This window comes from Arvicanthis niloticus, chromosome 17 (assembly GCF_011762505.2).
Source record: "Arvicanthis niloticus isolate mArvNil1 chromosome 17, mArvNil1.pat.X, whole genome shotgun sequence".
Taxonomy (NCBI): Eukaryota; Metazoa; Chordata; class Mammalia; order Rodentia; family Muridae; genus Arvicanthis; species Arvicanthis niloticus.
In genome coordinates, this window is record NC_047674.1 from 59,206,582 (window position 1) to 59,214,697 (window position 8,116).

The following is an 8,116-nucleotide window of genomic DNA, read 5'->3' on the forward strand; positions in this document are numbered from 1 at the left end:
CAAAATTGCTGAGCTGGTCAACAAAACTGCTTTAAAACATTCCCCGGACTCAGCCTTCACTGCTCAGTATCACAAACAGTTACTTTTCTCTAGCACTCTTGACTATGGCAGAGACTCGTCCAGTGGAGAGGCAGCACTTCAAGCTAACTAGAAGCCATTATTTCTCTTCCTCTTTCCCAGTTTCCTGGCTGACACTGTCTCTTCCCTAACTCCAGTTCCTTCAGACTATTCAGCCTTCTGATGCACTAACTTCTACATATAATCCACTGTGATGGTTAGTTTTAAACGTCAACCTAGAGTCAGCTAGGAAGATAATTTGAATGAGGAATTTTATAGATCAGTTAGGCTTGTGGACATGCCTACAGGATACAGTCTTGTTAACAGACCCAGCCTATTGCAGGTGGCATATTCCATCCGCTGTACCCTGAACTGTATAAGAGTAAAGAAATCTAGCTGAGTATCAACATAAGAAATAGGCAGAGTGAGTGTATTCATTTCTCTCTACCCTTGACTGTGGTGTGATGTTGATATTTTATCACAGCAAAAGAAATGAAACTAGAACACCCAACATGTTCTGTTTCTTCCCAGAATCCTATCTTCTGCATTTGGATAATGTTACCTGTTCTCATAGCTGCTCCAGACATAATGAGTGTGTGGACACTTCTTTCTATGGCAAATATTTCAGCTGCTCATAGACCCCTGGTTTGGTTTCTGATCAATTCCACTACCAGTGAAATTAGTTCTTGGATTAACTTTCCTCTGTTGAATAACCTCCTAAGGTTTCTATTTTTCTAGAAAAATGACTTATCAGCTGGGCATAGTGCCCCAAGTCTGTAATGTCAGCACCTGGAAGGCTGAGAAGGGAGGAGAGGCACAAGTATAAGGCCAGCCTGGGTTACACGGTAAGTACCAGGCAAACCAAAGCTACATAGAATCCTAGCTCTGGAAAACAAACAAAAAAGAATGTATTGACTATATTTCAGCATAGAAAAGTATTAAAAACTTCCAAGTGAAGACAGCTTATTATACAAAAACATTATTCTGAACACAGATACAGAGAAAAATTATCCTTTAAATTCTTAAAAGTAAAAATAAAAAAATTTAACATTTTATTCATAGCAAATTATTTTTCATTGGGATGAAGTCTTTACTCAGCTGCAATATTTGCCTGAAATAAATCAATCACGTACAATAAAAATGTCACTTTTTTGAGACTTACTTAGTAGAGGGGAAAATTGGAAAGATTATGGGATTTGGAGTCACTGCAGGCCAAGACATCTGTTCAAAGGGAAAGAACTGTTAAGGACCTCCTGTCACTGACTTATCATTCAAATCCATAAAACTAAGGACTTTTTTTAAAACTCAGTAAAGATAAATCAAACTAGACTATTCAGTTAAGCTATATGTTTATCCAAACATTCTTTAACACATTTGCTTAAAATTATAAAATAGCAAAGTAAAAACGAATCACCTCAAACATATAAAATAAAAACAAAATCTGTAAGTGGTTCAAAGCTAACAACAGATTATTACATAAAAGACTTCTCAATTCTTTTTTCAGTAATTATTACCAAAAAAAAAAAAAAAAAAATCCTAGTAAAAGAAGACTTATAAAATAATTCACTCTCTGTCCAAACTGTAGTTCAGAAAACAGGGCAGTTCCACAGCAGAAAGAACATCTTTCTTTTTGAGCAAATAATTTCTTAATCTCTGAATGCATGGTCTTGATCTCATCAAAACAGTATTTTAAAATCCCATAAATGTACAAATTAAGATTAAAGATCAATTTAAGATTACAGACACTGAAAGAATGAAAACTGTAAAGGAACAGGGACCTGACAGTATTTAGCAGTGTCTGCTGAGCACAAAACTCCAGACATTTATGTAAACCACTATCTCATTTAAAACTTCATGAGATAATTTCTTGAAAAGGTACACAGGTTTTCTGAGCTGCCTCACCAACAAACAACAGAAGCAGAATTTCAGCTCAGTATTGTCTGGGTCTAGACTATAATCCTATTAACAATATCCCTTCTTTTCTCTAGAATCAGTTGCCCTACAGGTAATATCAAAATAAAACTAAAAATAAAACTTTTTTTTTTAACAGAAACAATTTGAGTTCCCAAACTTTCAAGAATCTTTAATATCCAGCTTTCAAATAACTAACATAAATAATTCTAATTGAAATCCCAGCTTTACCAAGTCTATGTTCAGGTTCTGTAAGGAAACAGACTATAAGGTTCCTAAGTGGGCCGCAATTAATACATAAGTCTTACTGACAAACAGTCAAAACTGAGATCAACATCTCCAAAGCCAGTATCCTCCCTACCTGTCTCCTGGGTTATTCACCATATGCTGATAGACTGACCTTGCTGGCTCTTTCTGGTTGAGCATTCTTTTAATGGACGTGTATCTGACAACAAGATGAAATGCTCACTGTCCACTATCCTCCATCAAAATCTTGGTCTCTGCTTTCTAGTAGACACACAGGTGACAATATTTCCCATACCCATCCTTTTCAAACAACAACAAATGCAAAAAAAAAAAAAAAATCCCTCTTTAAGGAATAAACCGTTCATTACAATGATGTACACATTATATAGCTAAAACAAAAATTCCATAATAACCACACTTGCTATTTCCTACCTTTTTTTAATGCCAGTAGCAGGCTACGGGATGATCTCAAAAACACTAACCTAAAATTGGAAGAGCATTACTCTAGTTGTAACCCCACTAAGGAAATACTGATATAACTTGAGTACTTGTCCTTCTATCTCTGGAAAGTGGGGTAGGTAAAAGACAAGGAGAACAAGAAAGAAAAAGCTCTTCTCTAGCATATCAGAAGGTTTCATTCATCAGCTCTCCCAACACAGACCTATAATTAATCACTTTAACCATTTTAATTGTACATTCATAATGTTAGACCAATAGCACCACCATTTTCAGACTTTTAGCATCTCAAACTGTACCAACTAAATAATTTCCAATGTTTAATTAGGCTATTCTGTAATCATTTACAAATGAAGTGAAGATAGAATAATGAACTCATATAGACACAAGAAAAGGCTCAACAAATTATGAAATTCTGCAATGCCTAATCACAAAACTTCCTGTTTTTTCATCCATACAGACCAAAACATGGAAACTACAGATTCTTTGCATCTTAATCACAAAGGCGTGATTACAACAGAATCCCAATAATTTGTAGATTGTCATCTTGCCATCTTCAGACACTGTTTTTTTTCTTTTTTTCTTTCTTTTTTTTTTTTTTTTGTTTTTTTTAATGAGACAGAGTTTCACTATGTAGCACTGAGTGGCGTGGAACTTAAAATGTAGACCAGGCTGGCCTCTATCTCAAAGAGATTGGTTTGCCTCTGCCTCCCAAGTGCTAGGGTTAAAGACAACCACCATCTGCCTGGCAAGAGGCTACAATCAAACTATTTAAAAGATTTGTTGTCATGAAATTTTTCAGTAATTAAATACTGCAATGACTTCTAAAACCGATTAAACTCATTTTATAATGGATTATTACTCAATACAAAAAGTACAGTCTTTCAAAAAAAAGTTTTATACAGATTTCTCTAAGATCACCTATATTATAAAGCCACTGATAAGAGAATATTGTTTTTCCACTAAAGCTCCAGTATATTACTTAGTATGTGTCAAAACTAGGATTTTTCTCAGCAGAATACCATAAAAAATGGCATAGAAATACTTATAAATATCATTATTCTACATAACCAGTCATGACTAATTAGAAAGGTCTGTTTCTGACAGAGTATAATTTTAATAGGTTTTGTTTGACCTAAATATGTTAAAAGTATTACAGAATGTGACAATTTAACTTCACCCCCCGCAAAAGAAACAGTATTGCTTTTACAAAAGAGTTAAACTAAAACTATGAAGAGATATGTGGGAAAAAAAAAAAAAAAAAAAAAACCTACAAGCAACAATAATTTCTCAAGTTTCAGTCCACACAGCATAACATACTACTACCTTTCTAGTGATCTATGGAAAGAACTAACTCGAGAGACAGTAAAGCACCACTACTCAAACTGACACAGAGAAAGACACAAACAGAGAGGTCAGGGAAGGTGACATATTAATTTGCAATAAAACATATACTATTCAACTTAAAATATAATCCTTTCTTCATGGGTTGGCCTTCCTACTTTTTCAGTGTTCGAGTTTCATGTTAATGACCAATGGTTAGTTTTTACTGCCCTTACTAGCCAAATAGAAAGCCAGGAATTTGATTAAATATTAAACCTAAATATTAAGATATCAAGTATAAAATGACAAATACAAAGAAATCTTATCAAAACTAGGCTTTGGGATAAAAGAATAGGAAAAAAGTATGAAATAAGCATGAGGGGTGATGGGAGGGTAGACATGGGGGGGCGGAGGGGGGGCCAGGAAGGGCCTTCCAAGTCAAAGCAAAGAAGGCACATTTTACATTTAGCAGTGAAAAAAAAAAAAAAAAAAAAAGAAACCAACAACCAAACCTTGAGATTGGGGCAACAAAATGTGCAAACAAGTGCAAGTGAAAGACAACTTTACAGGTGTGTCTTACTCAGCTCACTCAGGGAAGAGCAGAAGCACTGAGGCTCTGGAAATTTAAAAAGGGACAAATTTTTATTCTTAAAATGAAAATAAAGTTCCTAATCAACAACACTATGAAAATTCATCAATTTAACTTCTAAATTATAATAATAAAAACAAAGTTAATCAGAATCCCAGCTTAATACTAGCTATGTAAATCAGGAATGTGATTGATACATCCAGTTTCTGTTTCCAGAGAAGTTGTAACAATAAGATGTGTAATATGTTTAAGATATAAAGAAACAAGGTAAAGTGATAACTAAAATTAAGATTATAAAAATTATGGGATAAGTAGTTGCCATTAGACTCCCATAAAGCTCTTTAAAACGTAACTACTTATCCTGTACAAGGGCTCTACGTTTAATTCCTTGTGCCACAGGCCAAAGGACAACCGTTTTTATGTATGGAAAGCATCAGAAGTACATGGGATACTTTAAACTCTTTCATTTACAACATGAAAATTATATGAAGAAAAACACTGAATTAAGACACCCTTTTGTGTGGCTCTTGACTGTTTAAAAAATATGCTTCAAGTATCAAGAACACACTACCCAACTGAGGCTACACATGAAGACATCAGACACAATGCTTTTGCCAATAAAAGAAACTTCAACTAGCATTGCATTTGAACCCAAGATTCCAAGCCTATGCCTTAATAAAAACTCAACGAACTGGGGAGCAAGTCTTTCAAGAAGTACACCAAACCATTATAAACAAAAACAACAACAACAAAACCCAAAACTGTGATGCAGTCACTACACAACACACAGAACACGGAATTTGTACTTCTTTTCCTTCTCCTAGAATCCAGCCTTGGCTCACTCTAGGTCCCCTAAGTATTTTAGAGCATCCTGCCACCGAACCTTCCTGTACCAGGCCACCTCTTCACTAAGAGATTAAAAGGTGTGTGTGTGTGTGTGTGTGTGTGTGTGTGTGTATCTTTACAGACACATAACTTCATTTCTATACATTGAAGATATCTACATCTTTTGTACTAAACAAGGTCTTGTTCAGCACATGAGAAATGAAGAATAACAAGTTGTATCAATTATCACGTGTACTGAATTAATATCACATTTTAACAGGAACCCCAGGGACTCGGGTTTGATGGATGCTCCCTATCACACTGCTGCAGCCTTTCCCATTTAAATTCAGACACCAAGGAAGTCCTGGAATAGGACAGAATCCAAGACACATAACGTAAAAGTGAATTTCTTTGCCACTGTATTCAAAGATTTCTTTTTCACTAGTGCTTACGCTCGACGCATCCTGTGCAACAGCACACTATAAAGAGGAGGTTTCCGGACTACATTTTGATGCAGTACTTGTACAGATGCCCTGACACTTCCGCACAATGCACCTCAAGCATGTAACCTGCATGTTAAAGTTTCAGGACTCAGTCCAGCTCAGAATTGAGAAACAAGACTCTGCAGAAAGTGATGTGGGGGTGGGGGGTGGGGGGCTGTAAAAGATGTAACATTCAAAGAGCTGTTACCATTCTCAAGAGCTAAACCAGTTAGTAACTAACACTGAAACTCTATTAGGAACTAGTATTGAGCAAACTCTAGGTCGCGTCTGCGTCTGCACAGAATATACTGGCAGTTCAGTACATCTCCAGGGGAAAAAAGAGAGGGCAGGGGCAACTCTCCCGGTGGTTTCCCTCGGGTCCTGACAGGCCTCGAACTGACAGGTGCTGGTGTGAATAACTTAAGCAGCACTAAAGCATTTGAAGGCAGGAGACGGCTTCTCTCCTCAGAGGCTGCTCGGCTGAGGGCTCGAGCCGCCTGACTTCCGGCCTGTGAAGGAAACGTGCTGCCCAGGGCTGAAACACCCAGAGAACCGACCAAGGAGGAAGTAGGGCTGGCTGAGCCGCCCGGCTCTGCCCGGTAGCTGCTCTCCGGGTTCGGCCTGGGCCTCCGGGGGAGCGGCGACGGGACGGGGACGAGCAGGCTGAGCGGCCGCCTCGCCCGTGTGCGCGCCCGCCCGCCCGCCCGCCGGCCCGCCGGAGACCCCACCTGCCTCCCTTCCCGGCCCGCGTGCAATCGCAGCCGGCTCGGGCCTTCCCGGGCGGCGGGACGGGCCCAGCGAGGCTGAGGAGAGGCCGGGGAGGGAGCGACGGGTGTGCGGCTGGCCGGGGAGGCTGACAGGGGAGGCGAGGCGCTTTTTCACCGTTAGCATCGTTATGTTTTTACCTGTAGCGCAGCAGGGCTCCCCAGCTCCTATTCCCTGAATCCTCCTCCCCTCCTCTCTCTCTCTCTCTGTCTCTCTCTCTGTCTCTCCTCTCTTTCTCTCTCTCTCTCTCTCTCTCTCTCGCTCACTCTCTCTCTCTCTCCCCGTCAGTCTGCCGGGCTCTCGCGGAACACGCCGGGCCTGGCCCGACCAGCAAGAGAATGGGGCGGGAGGTGGCGGCGGTGACCAGCGGCCACGTGACCACGCTCCCGCCGTAACGGCGTCCGCCTCCTGCCGCGCGCCCTCCCGGCGCTCCACCTCCAGTAACCCCGCGCGCCCGGGTGCCCGTGCGCAGGCGCGCGGCCGGGCCTGGGGCGAGCCGGCGGGTGACCTGCGGGTGACCGGCGCGCTGGGAGCCTGGTGTCTGGGGTAGGTCGGGGTGAGGAGGTAAGAGGGGGATGCCGGCGACCAAAGGAGCTGCCTGGGTTATGCTGATGCGCATGCGCGCGGGCCTTCCAGACATTGCCTTGCTAGAGTATAGGAGCCGGCCATCTGCTGCAACCGGAGGTCCCCACTTGCCACCAGCTTCCCAGAGTGGGACTAGCAACGAGGAGAGAAGTCAGACCTGGGAATGTCCTAAGAATCTGGCACCCCAGCCTGGGATCGCACAATTTCCTTGTCTACTGTAAATGGCCTTCCCTTCACCCTTGGTCTACAGCTCTATAGACTGATGACAGCTCATGTCACCCAGCTGTTTAGAGGGGCTCATTACCTCTTTGTGAAGACCTTCTTCATATCCAGAGAGGGCTGTTGTTTTTCTAGCAACCCCACACTTGTAAAACCACGCAGGTTTTATCTTCTCAGACCTTGAATCTTGTCTATCTAATGACTGACAATTTTGGCAAATGACTAGACCCTGGTTTTCCTGCCCTATGCCCCTGCTTAATCATGACTTAAAGTTACCTTTAGCCTCCAGCACTGCGATGCTGGTATTTTCTTCTCCATTAGGAAAGTTTTTGAGTGATAATGCTAGTTACAGTGGTAAATAGCTCATTTGAGTTGAAAAAAAAAAAAAGAGAGAGATATCTCTTTTATTAGTCTGTCTTTACAAATAGCTCAAAAGGAAATTGGTCTTTATGTTCAGAATATAGAGCCCAAGGCAAAGAAAGGTCAGAAAGTAAGCTAGTTTCCAAGGAAGACATACCACACTTCACACAGTGATTCCCTTTTTCTAATGCCCTTCTTGATGTAGCAGAAACTGAACAGCTTCAATGGACTAAGTCCTCTTGCTAGATTTAATCAGTGCTAATAAAATGTTTAAAAAAAAAAACCACTCATTGAAAGT

At 40.6% G+C, this 8,116-nt stretch overlaps 1 protein-coding gene across 5 annotated transcripts in view; it reads right to left on the reverse strand.

Moving 5' to 3' along the window:
• Positions 1-7,588, reverse strand: part of Tbc1d5 (TBC1 domain family member 5) — a 469,862-nt gene extending 462,274 nt beyond the window's left edge. For 2 of the 5 annotated variants that reach the window (XM_076915394.1, XM_034521546.2), the window contains exon 1: positions 6,795-7,046. The gene's annotated coding sequence lies outside the window, so the exon portion shown is untranslated. Of the gene's footprint in view, positions 1-6,794; positions 7,049-7,543 lie in introns of those variants that run through there. The other 3 variants (XM_076915391.1, XM_076915393.1, XM_076915395.1) reach the window with 3 other exon arrangements.
• Positions 7,589-8,116: the final 528 nt, after the last annotated feature.